The sequence below is a fragment of the Pygocentrus nattereri genome, chromosome 14, assembly GCF_015220715.1.
Source record: "Pygocentrus nattereri isolate fPygNat1 chromosome 14, fPygNat1.pri, whole genome shotgun sequence".
Lineage (NCBI taxonomy): Eukaryota > Metazoa > Chordata > Actinopteri > Characiformes > Serrasalmidae > Pygocentrus > Pygocentrus nattereri.
The window spans coordinates 277,501-290,520 of record NC_051224.1 but is presented as its reverse complement, the minus strand read 5'-3'; positions in this window follow the sequence as shown (position 1 = coordinate 290,520).

Sequence of the window (13,020 nt, the reverse complement as noted above, 5' to 3'; positions counted from 1 at the left end):
TCATGATAGACGCTGATCTCTCCTTCGACACACATATATCTAATATCACTAGAACAGCCTTCCTGCATCTCCGCAATATTGCTAAATTAAGAAATTCATGATCTCTACAGGATGCAGAAAAGCTAGTTCATGCATTTATCACTTCAAGGCTAGATTATTGTAATGCCCTGCTGTCTGGATGTCCCAGCAAAAGCCTTAACAAGCTTCAGCTAGTCCAGAACGCTGCAGCCAGAGTCCTCACAAGAACTAGGAAGTTTGACCATATTAGTCCAGTTTTATCAGCCCTGCACTGGTTACCAGTTAAATTTCGCATTGATTATAAAATTCTATTACTGACTTATAAAGCTCTAAACGGGCTCGCCCCTCAGTACCTGAGTGAGCTCCTCTCCCACTATGAACCATCACGCCTACTTAGATCACAAGGTGCTGGCTTACTACTGGTACCTAGAATTAATAAAGCTACATCAGGGGGGAGAGCTTTCTCATACAAAGCCCCCCAGCTCTGGAATAATCTTCCTGCTAATGTTCGGGAATCAGACACAGCCCCAATCTTTAAGTCTAGGCTAAAAACTTATTTGTACAGTCAAGCATTTGGTGACTAGTCTTCCCTGTCAGGTCTAGACCTGCTGGAGTCTGCACTGCTCTGTTTTACTGTAATCTGTGGTCAGCCACTCTTTACAGAACTGACGCTGTGGTCAGCCACTCTTTACAGAACTGACTCTGTGGTCAGCCACTCTTTACAGAACTGACTCTGTTTTTTTCTTCTCCTTTCTCTGCCGAGCTGATCAGCTGCCCATCCTGTGCGTCTGATGCTGTTGCCTCTACTGCCTTGATTGGTGCCGCTGCTCACCAGCCTTCTGGACCGGCTTGACCACCACTGAGCTTCTTGCTGTACAGCGCTGTGCAGTCCTCACCCTCAATACTTCATACTAATAATGTTTGCTATCCGGTGTCGACCGTAGGAGGACGGGTTACCCTTCCGAGTCTTGGTTCCTCTCAAGGTTTCTTCCTCTTTTAGGGAGTTTTTCCTTGCCACCGTCGCCGCTGGCGACGCTCATGGGGGCTTGGACCCGGATTTTCTTTCTTCTTTTCTCTTCTCTCTGTAATACTGATTGTTCTGTAAAGCTGCTTTGTGACAACACCTGTTGTAAAAAGCGCTATATAAATAAATTTTGCTTGCTTGCTTGCCTCTCCAGGATTCTGGAGGGTGCATGGGAGTTTGCCCAACCAGTCCACATGTGCTTTGTGGATCTGGAGAAGGCATTCGACTGTGTTCCCCGGCGTATTCTGTGGGAGGTGCTTTGGGAGTACGGGGTACATGGCTCTTTGCTATGAGCCATTCAGGCCTTGTACAAACAAATCAGGAGTTTGGTTCGCATGGCCGGCAGTAAGTCAGACTCGTTCCCAGTGAGAGTTGGACTCCATCAGGGCTGCCCTTTGTCATCGATTCTATTCATAATTTTTATGGATAGAATTTCTAGGCGCAGTTAGGGGATGGAGGGTGTCTGGTTTGGTGACCTCAAGGTCACGTCGCTGCTGTTTGCAGATGATGTGGTCCTATTGGGGACATCAGGCTGTGAACTTCAGCTTTCGCTGGATCGGTTTGCAGCCGAGTGTGAAGCGGCCAGGATGAGAATCAGTACTTCCAAATCCGAGGCCATGGTTCTCAGGCAGAAAAGGGTGGAGAGCCCTCTCTGGGTCCGGGATAAGCTCTTGCCTCAAGTGGAGGAGTTTAAGTATCTCGGGGTCTTGTTCACGAGTGATGGTACAAGGGAGCGGGAGATTGACAGGCGGATTGGTGCTGGGTCAGCAGTGATGCGGGCTCTTTACTGGTCTGTTGTGGTAAAGAAAGAGCTGAGCCATAAGGCAAGGCTCTTGATTTACCGGTCAATCTACGTTCCCACCCTCACCTATGGTCATGAGCTTTGGGTAATGACCGAAAGAATGAGATCGCGAATACAAGCGGCTGAAATGAGTTTCCTCCGAAGGGTGTCTGGACTCTCCCTTAGAGATAGGGTGAGAAGTTCAGTCATCTGGGAGGGACTCGGAGTAGAGCCGCTGCTTCTCCACGTCGAGAGGAGCCAGCTGAGGTGGTTCGGGCATCTGGTTAGGATTCCTCCTGGACGCCTCCCTCGGGAGGTGTCACAGGCAAGTCTACCCAGGATGAGACCCAGCTGGCCTGGGAGTGCCTTGGAATCCTCCTCGGGGAGCTAGTGGAAGTGGCTGGGGAAAGGGAGGTCTGGGCCTCATTGCTTAGGATGCTGCCCCCGTGACCCGAACCCCAGAGAAGATGGATGGATGGATGGAATACTGCAGAAAGATTACATCATCCAAAGCTACTGTTCGTATGATCTTCTGATCTTCTGAAGTGGCAGCTCAGCTTTGAAAAGATAGTGAACATACACTGTAACAGAAACGTTACGAAAACTCAAAATGATGCAGTTAGATGAACTTTTCTGAACAGCTGGTTTTGTAGTCAACCTTACTAATGTTCATTTGCTTAAAAAGCAGAGCTTATATTAAGCCATTTGGCACTCTTATGCAGAATGGCTTACAGTCTAATCGTGTTAGAGAGGCAAGATAATATAGCATTAGCTTATCATGCTTATTGGTAGAGCATGTGCTTATGCGGGCAGGCAGAAGACCAGAGAGTGATGGTTTTATTATCCCACACACCTCAATGCAACAACTACTTAATAAATAAGTTCATGGCTTTTGCTAGCAGCTGGAATGGTGTACCGGGTAACACTGCTCCACCCAGCAGACTGAGAAAATTAAACATTAAGAAATTCTGAAATTTATGTAAATATTTCTGCCACTGTGAAAATGTATATTGTAGGGGAGAGTGCAGCACAACCTAACACATTTTAACTTTTGCAAAATAATATATAATAAAAAAATATTTAATCTGGAATAATCATGTTTTTCTACGAGCACCATATACACGTCTGCTACAAACAAACACTTGAACTTTTGTTACTAGCACCTACCATTCCTGTACAATTCCACCGAAAATAACGGGACGCATGTTACCCCAATTTACCCCATAAGTGGATTAACTGTAACAGATAGACGGTGTGTTGTGACTCTTGCTAGAAAAGTCTGATAAATTAGTGCAAACGTTAATGCAAATGTTAATTCAATGCGATGTTATAAGAGACAAAGATATTTTCCAACCATACTGCATTTTATATTATTTATCTATAAGACAGACCAACAGCTTATCAAATTATGCATGAAAACTTATGAGACTGTGTGCCAAACAAAGAGATTTTTTTTTATCCAGTGAAGGAAGGAAAAGCAAAATTTATTTGGGGCAAATCCTGGGTCATGGTCGAGACGGTCCAGGGTCAGTGAGCCAACACAGAGAACAGGACGGACAGACATGACTTAAATAAACACAGACTGTAAACACACTACACGAGTATACATATCAAACAATACATTCATCAGAACCATCAAAAAAGAGAGCCGATGAGAGGACGCTGGCGTGCTCTGAGTTACAAATGACCTATTAATGGCAACAGATACTGGCTCCCCTTTCTTGTCTCCCACTTCTTGTCCTCCTGGATCTGTCTGCAGCATTTGACACTGTTGACCATGGCATACTTATGAACAGGCTCTGTTGCATCATTGGCATCAAAGACACTGCTTTGGACTGATTTAAATCATATCTAATGGACAGAACAGAATTTGTTGAGCTTGGGAAAGTCAGATCTCAGACTCACTCAGTGACCTGTGGAGTTCCTCAGGGATCGGTCCTTGGCCCTATCCTTTTTATTCTGTATTTATTGCCACTGGGCAATGTTATCAGACGCTATGGAATTTCTTTTCATTGCTATGCTGATGACCTACAACTTTACCTGAAAGTTGGCTCTTCACCATCATTACTGTCATCAACTTCTCAGTCAGCAACCCCTCTCACTCAACTTCATGACTGCTTGGAGGAAATAAAAGTGTGGTTGGCTCATAATTTTCTTCAGCTGAACAGTGCAAAAACTGAGGTAATTATGGTTGGAACCCAACAACAGATCCGGCTATCCCATGTTTCCAGAATTACACTCTTTGGACAAGACATTTCCTTATCCTCTACCTTCAACAACCTGGGTGTTAAACTGGATTCACAACTCACTTTTGATAGTCATATTAAACATATTTGTAAGACTGCCTACCACCATCTCAGAAATATTGCCAAGTTGCGTTTTATCCTCAGTCTGTCTGATGCTGAAAGACTGGTCCAAGCTTTTGTGTCCTCAAGACTGGACTACTGTAATGCTCTTCTCTTGGTGCTCCCTAGTAAGAGTATTCCGTGACCGTGCCTTTTGTTCTGTAGCTCCACGCCTTTGGAATGCCCTGCCTGACCATCTGAGGAAGCCTCAGACAACTGATTCTTTTAAAAAGGGACTAAAGACATATCTTTTTAGGAGGACATATGGACAATAAAGTATTATATTTTATTAGTATTATTTTTTTTATTATTATCTTTTAATTAATGTTTTACACTGTAAGCACTTTGGGATTTACTATAAATGAAAAGTGCATTATAAATCCAATGTATTATTATTATTTAAAACATACAAAAACCAACAAACAACTAGCAAAAACACAGGGGTTAAATACAAGAGGGCTAACAAGGGATAACAGGACACAGGTGGAAAAACACAGGTGGTAATCAGGGTCAGAAAACAAGGGGGCTGGACTGGGAAGAAATCAAAACAAAAGCACATGACAGGACAAAAAGGTAAACAAAAGCACATGGAGGAGTGGGAGGGGCCAATCGTGACAATTTACTAAAAGTGGCTTAGCTGTACTGCCATGTTACACAGTATGGAGGCTGTACTCAAGCCCAGCTAGGACTTGCTGAAAGCTTGTCTCATGCTTCAAAACAGTGCTACACTGTAGGCAAGAAGATGGTGTTTAAAGTGATGTAAGGTTGGATTTTGTGGTTTATACAAATAGAAAAAAATGTGTGTTTACATGCCGTGAAAACTCTTTGGCACAGATCTCTTTAAAGCAAATGGCTGTGACGTTTTGCAGGAGACTGTTGCTTGGAAATGTGCCATGCTCAGGTAATGTGGCCAGATGCACACAATGCTTGACCTTGTATAACAACATAAAAAGTGTGTGTTAAATGTGCCGTGTTAGGTTGTTCCCCGCACTCCCTTATGCACTTAATTTCAGACATAACATTGGAGTAGTCGCCCCTGATCTGCACATTTCAATGTTTTTGCTGCTCCAACAGACCTCAATTAACCAGTTAATTGACGAGCCTTTCCTCATGTGAACCACTGTTATAAAGCAGGGGAAACACTAAACTGTGCTGAGGCACTACGGGACCAGAATCGGGAAACACAAGCTTAAGACTTTGGCTTGTGGCTTAAATCAGTGGTTTTCAGCTCCAGTCCTAGGGACACACTGCCCTTCACGGTTCCTACTGTTTCCTGCCTCAACACACCTGATACAGCTTATCAGGTAATTATCAAGGTCATGAGCCGGAGCAGGTGTGTTAGGAGCAGAGAATACTGTACTGGGCAGTGGTAGAAAACCACTACCGTAGATCACACTGATGTCTGGAGTGCAGAAGGCTTGAATGCTGCATTCTTAATCCTCCTGCTCCTGGTGACCCACAGCACTGCAACCTTTTTTCTTGATTCGACACACCTGACCCAGCTGATCAACTGATTAGTGAACTCCTCATGACATGAGTTGAGGTGTATTAATCAAGATGTGTCAGAATTCATTTTCAAATGACGATTTTCCAGTTATACCTTTGCCTGATGACATCATTGTAGTTTTTGTGCTGATGGTTGTACAAGACATTTTTGAACCCAAAAGTTGATGCTGATTTGTTTTCTGTGGAAGACTGGGGGTAAAAATAAAAAATAGAAAAATAAAAAAAATTCACGAGTGATGGGAAGAGGGATCTGATCCGGATGACCCCTGGACGCCTCCCAGTGGGGGTGTACCAGGCACGGCCTACCAGGATAAGGCCCCAGGGTCGTCCTAGGAACTGCTGGAGGGATTACATCTCCAAGTTGGCCTGGGAGCGGCTTGGGGTCCCTGGGAACGAGCTGGAGGAAGTTGCGGGAAACAGGGTCATCTGGGATTCTCTGCTCTCCCAACTGCTACTGCGACCCTCTCTGGAATACCGGTTAACGATGAAGAAAAATGTGATAGATTTTGAGGGAAAACATCAAACAGGCCGTGTTTGTAAATGAGTACATTAACTATGTTCTGATTGACTGCACTGTATTTTGGCCCATTCAAAAAGCAGTTTGGACTGAAATACTCCTTATAAGGGCAATGGGAATGGGCGGGGCTAAACTGCTGTAGACCAAATATATGTGAAAATATTGCTGTTCATGACATCACAGAGTTTAAAAGGGCTTTTGTGTAGCTTACTTGCCTCATATTGACTGTAAGGGTACATTTTCGGCAACTTGTATAATACATCTGTTTCATGTTAAAGAGTCTTCTTCTTCTTTTGGCTGCTCCCTTTAGGGGTCGCCACAGCGGATCATCTGCCTCCATCTTGCCCTATCCACTGCCTCCTCTACTCCCACACCAACCATCTCCATGTCCACCTTCACTACATCCATAAACCGTCTCTGAGGTCTACCTCTTCTCCTTCTACTTTTAGACAGAGCCACAGTCTCCAAACCATCCATCATAGCAGGACGCACTGCTGTCTTGTAAACCTTCCCTTTCACTCTTGCTGCTATCCTTCTGTCACACATCAGCCCTGACACCAGTCTCCACCCACTCCATCCTGCCTGCACCCTCTTCTTCACCTCTTTTCTACACTGTCCATTGCTCTGGATGGTTGACCCAAGATATTTGAAGTCATCCACCTTTATGACCTCTACTCCTTGCATCTTCACCTTTCCACCTGCCTCCCTCTCATTCACACACATGTATTCCGTCTTGTCTCTACTGACCTTCATTCCTCTCCTCTCCAGTGCAAACCTCCACCTCTCCAGATTCTCCTCCACCTGCTCTCTACTCTTACCACAGATTACAATGTCATCTGCAAACATCATGGTCCATGGAGCCTCCTGCCTGACCTCATCTGTCAACCTGTCCATCACCATTGCAAACAAGAAGGGGCTCAAAGCTGATCCCTGATGTAGCCCCACCTTCACCTTGAAACCATTTGTCACTCCAACTGCACACCTCACCACTGTCTCACTATCCTCATACATGTCCTGCACCACCCTAACATACTTTTCAGCTACACCTGACTTCCTCATACAGTACCACAGTTCCTCTCTTGGCACCCTATCATCTGCCTTCTCTAGATCCACAAAGACACAATGCAGCTCCTTCTGACCTTCTCTGTACTTCTCTACCAACACTCTCAACGCAAAGAGTTTCATGTTCAAGAGTAAGGAAAATATTACATGAAGACGGACCCAATCCTGGTCTTATAGTCATGTAATTAGAGGGGAATTCCATAGATTTTTCAAAATTAAGCTTCTTAATTAAGCTGTCAAATTAAATTGAGTCATTCAAAGTGGCATCATGTGAAATGCCCCTTTCTTGAGAATTACTTTCATAATGCCTGATGGTTTGTTTTACCATAGTGTTGGGATAGAAAATTGAAAATATTAGCCTAATATATATATATATATATATATATATATATATATATATATATATATATATATATACTGCTCAAAAAAATAAAGGGAACACTCAAATAACACATCCTAGATCTGAATGAATGAAATATTCTCATTGAATACTTTGTTCTATACAAAGTTGGATGTGCTGACAACAAAATCTCACAAAAATCATCAATGGAAATCAAATTGGAGGCCTGGATTTGGAGTCACACACAAAATTAAAGTGGGAAAACACACGACAGGCTGATCCAACTTTGATGTAATGTCCTTAAAACAAGTCAAAATGAGGCTCAGTATTGTGTGTGGGCTCCACGTGCCTGTATGACCTCCCTACAATGCCTGGGCAGCTCCTGATGAGGTGGCGGATTGTCTCCTGAGAGATCTCCTCCCAGACCTGGACTAAAGCATCCGCCAACTCCTGGACAGTCTGTGGTGCAACGTGTCGTTGGTGGATGGAGTGAGACATGATGTCCCAGATGTGCTCAATTGGATTCAGGTCTGGGGAATGGACAGGCCAGTCCATAGCTTCAATGCCTTCATCTTGCAGGAACTGCTGACACACTCCAGCCACATGAGGTCTAGCATTGTCCTGCATTAGGAGCCAACCACCAGGGCCAACCGCACCAGCATATGGTCTCACAAGGGGTCTGAGGATCTCATCTCAGTACCTAATGGCAGTCAGGCTACCTCTGGTGAACACATGGAGGGCTGTGCGGCCCTCCAAAGAAATGCCACCCCACACCATTACTGACCACTGCCAAACCGGTCATGCTGAAGGATGTTGCAGGCAGCAGATCGCTCTGCACAGCGTCTCCAGACTCTGTCACGTCTGTCACATGTGCTCAGTGTGAACCTGCTTTCATCTATGGAGATCACAGGGCGCCAGTGGTGAATTTGCCAATCCTGGTGTTCTCTGGCAAATGCCAAGCGTCCTGCACGGTGTTGGGCTATGAGCACAACCCCCATCTGTGGACGTCGGGCCCTCATACCATCCTCATGGAGTCGGTTTCTAACCGTTTGTGCAGACACATGCACATTTGTGGCCTGCTGGAGGTCATTCTGCAGGGCTCTGGCAGTGCTCCTCCTGTTCCTCCTTGCACAAAGGCAGAGGTCCTGCTGCTGGGTTGTTGCCCTCCTACGGCCTCCTCCACGTCTCCTGGTGTACTGGCCTGTCTCCTGGTAGTGCCTCCAGCCTCTGGACACTACGCTGACAGACAGAGCAAAGCTTCTTGCCACAGCTTGCATTGATGTGCCATCCTGGATGAGCTGCACTACCTGAGCCACCTGTGTGGGTTGTAGAGTCCGTCTCCTGCTACCACAAGTGTGAAAGCACCACCAACATTCAGAAGTGACCAAAACATCAGCCAGAAAGCAGAAAGGTGCTGAGAAGTGGTCTGTGGTCCCACCTGCAGAACCACTCCTTTATTGAGTGTGTCTTGCTAATTGCCAGTAATTTCCACCTGTTGTCTGTTCCATTTGCACAACAGCTGTGAAATTGATGGTCAGTGTTGCTTCCTAAGTGGACAGTTTGATTTCACAGAAGTTTGATTTACTTGGAGTTATATTGTGTTGTTTAAGTGTTCCCTTTATTTTTTTGAGCAGTGTATATATATATATATATATATATTTCTGTTCATGGCTGAGAGATATTTGTAAGGCAAAAGAGTACCCAAAGAAAATGATCAAGAGAGTACACTTCTCACATTTCTGGACGCTATAGAAATGAAACTTGGATATAACTTAAAGTAGTCATTGAATAGCAGTGCAGATTTACCTGGCTTGCTCACCGGGGGGTTTTTACATTCTTGTTAAAACTGAATTTCAGAAAAGGGTTCCAGGTGTGAATGGGGGAGCAGGGCTGTTAAATTCAGTGTTTTGGGTACAATTCACTCATACTGCCCCTGGATATTCAACACGGCACGTCATGGGAAAGAACTCTCTGAGGATGTGAGGAATAGAATTGCTGCTCTCCACAAAGACGCCTAGGCTATAAGAAGACTGCCAACACCCTGAAACTGAGCTGTAGCACAGTGGCTATAAGGTCATTCAGTGGTTCTCCAGGACAGGTTCCACTCAGAACAGGCCTCACCAGTGTTCACCAAAGAAGTCCACGCGTTCAGCGTCATGTCTAGAGGTTGGTTTAATAAATAGACGCATGAGTCCTGCCAGCATTGTAGTTTGCTGATGACATGCAGTCCAAGAACATGGATTACTGGAACCAAGATAAACTTGTTTGGCTCAGATGGTGTCCAGCATGTGTGGTGGTGCCCTGGTGAGGTGCACCAAGACAACTGTCTCTTGCCTACAGTCATGCATGGTAGTGGTAGCATCATGGTCTGGAGCTGCATGAGCGCTGCCAGCACTGCAGAGCTACGGTTCATTGAGGGAAACATGCGAAAGACATCCTCAAGCAGAAGGAGGAGTGCAAGGAGATCCACCAGCTCCGTGATGTCATCATGGAGGAGTGGAAGAGGATTCCAGTAGCAGCCTGTGCAGCTCTGGTGAATTCCCTGCCCAAGAGGGTTCAGGCAGTGCTAGATAATGGTGGTCACACAAAATAGACACTTTTAGCACAATCTGGACACGTCCACTGTGAGGTGGACTCACTTGTGCTGCCAGTTATTTAGAGGACAAGCTGCACACTGACCACTTTAAGTTATATCAAAGTTTCATTTCCCATCAAAAGATAGAATAAAATATTTGCAGAAATGTGAGGGCTGTACTCACTTTTGTGAGATACTGTAAATATATATACACTCACCAGCCACTTTATTAGGTACACCTGTTCAGTTGCTCGTTAACACAATTAGCTAATCAGCCAATCACACGGCTGCAGCTCAGTGCATTTAGGCGTGTAGAGGTGGTCAAGACAACTTGCTGAAGTGCAGACCGAGCATCAGAACGGGGAAGAAAGGGGATTTAAGGGGCTTTGAACGTGGTGTTGTTGTTGGTGCCAGACGGGCTGGTCTGAGTATTTCAGAAACTGCTGATCTGCTGGGATTTTCACACACAACCATCTCTAGGGTTTACAGAGAACGGTCCGAAAAAGAGGAAATATCCAGTGAGCGGTCAGTTGTGTGGATGAAAATGCCTGGTTGATGTGAGAGGTCAGAGGAGAATGGGCAGACTGGTTCAAGATGATAGAAAGACAACAGGAGCTCAAATAACCAACCAAAATCTCTGAGGAACGTTTCCAACACCTTGTTGAAAGTGCCACGAAGAATTAAGACAGTTCTGAAGGTGAAAGGGTGTCCAGCCTTTTACTAGCAAGGGGTACCTAATAAAGTGGCCGGTGAGTGTGAGAGTGTGTGTGTGTGTGTGTGTGTGTGTGTGTGTGTGTGTGTATGTATGTATATATACACATTACACTTCACTCAGAATACACTTGTAGGTTCACATTTGTTTTGGATAGCTAATGAATGTATATTTGTGGCGTAGGCATCGCAGCCCCTGGTTCCTATCAATGAATGCAATCCTGTGCAATGAACCATTTTATTTAACCACTGAATTGTGCAGGAAATTCAGGAAATCTGAAATGTCGTTGGAATTCTCCGTCAATAAATGCTGTTTGAATTGATTCGCTGCTCCAAGTGCAATGTTTGGCACTAGCACACACTGCTATGTGTGTTTTTAACCATCCCAGCATTCAGAGCTCAAACTCATTTCCGCTTCATTTTTGGTAAAATATAAACATGTTTTTTTGACAACAAAAAACAAAACTGTTTTTAAGTGGTTAATCACATAAAACAGCTTTGTAAATCTCTACCATATTTTAGGAATGTTTTTGGGAATTTTTGGGTTGATTAATCCAATTACTGTTCGATTCCTCGAAGTACCAAAATACACCACTGTTCCTTTAAAACGCAGCCACTTCAACAAGTACCCTAGCGTCTCTCTCTCTCTCTCTCCCTCCCTCCATCCCTCTCTCTCTCTCCCTCCCTCCATCCCTCTCGCTCTCCCTCCCTCCATCCCTCTCTCTCTCTCCACCATCTCTCTTTCCCTCTCTCTCCCCCCCTCCACCCGCCCCTCTCCCTCTCTTTCCACCATCTCTCTTTCCCTCTCTCCCCCTATCTCTCTCTGCCCCCCCTCTCTTCCCCCCTTCACCCCCCCTCTCTCTTTCTTTCCACCCTCTCTCTTTCCCTCTCTCCCCCTCTCTCTCTCTCCCCGCCCCCCCTCTCTCACTCTCTCTCTCTCTCCCCCGCCTCTCCCTCTCTCTCTCTCCCCCGCCTCTCCCTCTCTCCCCTCTCTCTCTGCCCCCGCCCTCTCTCTCTCCCCCTTCTGTCTCTCTGCCCCCCCTCTCTCTCTCTGCCCCCTCTCTCTCTCTCTATGTCTCCCCCCTCTACCCCCCCCTCTCTCCCCCCTCTTTGTGTCTCCCTCCCTCTCACTCTGCCCCCCTCTCTCTCTCTCTCTCTCTCTCCCTCTTTGCCCCATCCCCTCTTTCTCTGCCCCCCTCTCTCTGCCAACCCTCTCTCTCTCCCTCTTTGCCCCACCCCCTCTTTCTCTGCCCCCCTTTCTCCCTCTCTCTCGCCCCTCTCTCTCCCTCCGCCCTCTCTCTGTGTCTCCCCCCCCTCTCTCTCTACCCCCCTCGCGGCCCCCCCCTCTCTCCCTCCCCCCTCTCTCTGTGTCCCCCCCCCTCTCTCTCTATTCCCCCCCTCTTTGTGTCTCCCTCCCTCTCCCTCTGCCCCCCCCTTTCTCTCTCTCTCTCCCTCCCTCTTTGCCCCACCCCCTCTTTCTCTGCCCCCCCCCTCTCTGCCCCCCATCTCTCTCTGCCCCACCGCCCCCCCTCTCTCTCTGTGTTCCCTCCCCCCCTCTCCCTCTTTGCCCCACCCCCTCTTTCTCTGTCCCCCTCTCTCTGTGTCTCCCCCCTCTCTCTCTACCCCCTCGCTGCCCCCCTCTCTCTCTGCCCCCCTGCCCCCCCTCTGCCCCCCCGCCCCCCCCTCTCTCTGTGTCCCCTCCCCCTCTCTCCCTCTTTGCCCCACCCCCTCTTTCTCTGCCCCCCTTTCTCCCTCCCCCCCCTCTCTCCCTCCCCCCTCTCTCTGTGTCTCCCCCCTCTCTCTCTACCCCCTCGCTGCCCCCCCTCTCTCTCTGTGACCAGAGGAGGATGGGTCCGCCCTGGTGAGCCTGGTTCCTCCCAAGGTTTCTTCCTCAGTTCTGAGGGAGATTTTCCTTGCCACTGTTGCCCCCGGCTTGCCCACTGGGGGGTTTCTGTACATTCTGTACATTCTTACAGTCCTTTTCTGAAATCCTGTAAAGCTGCTTTGTGACAACATCCGTTGTAAAAAGCGCTATACAAATGAATTTGATATGATTTGATTTGTGTCCCCTCCCCCCCTTTCTCTGCCCCCCCCCTCACTCTCTACCTCTTTGCCCCACCCCCTCTTTCTCTGCACCCCCC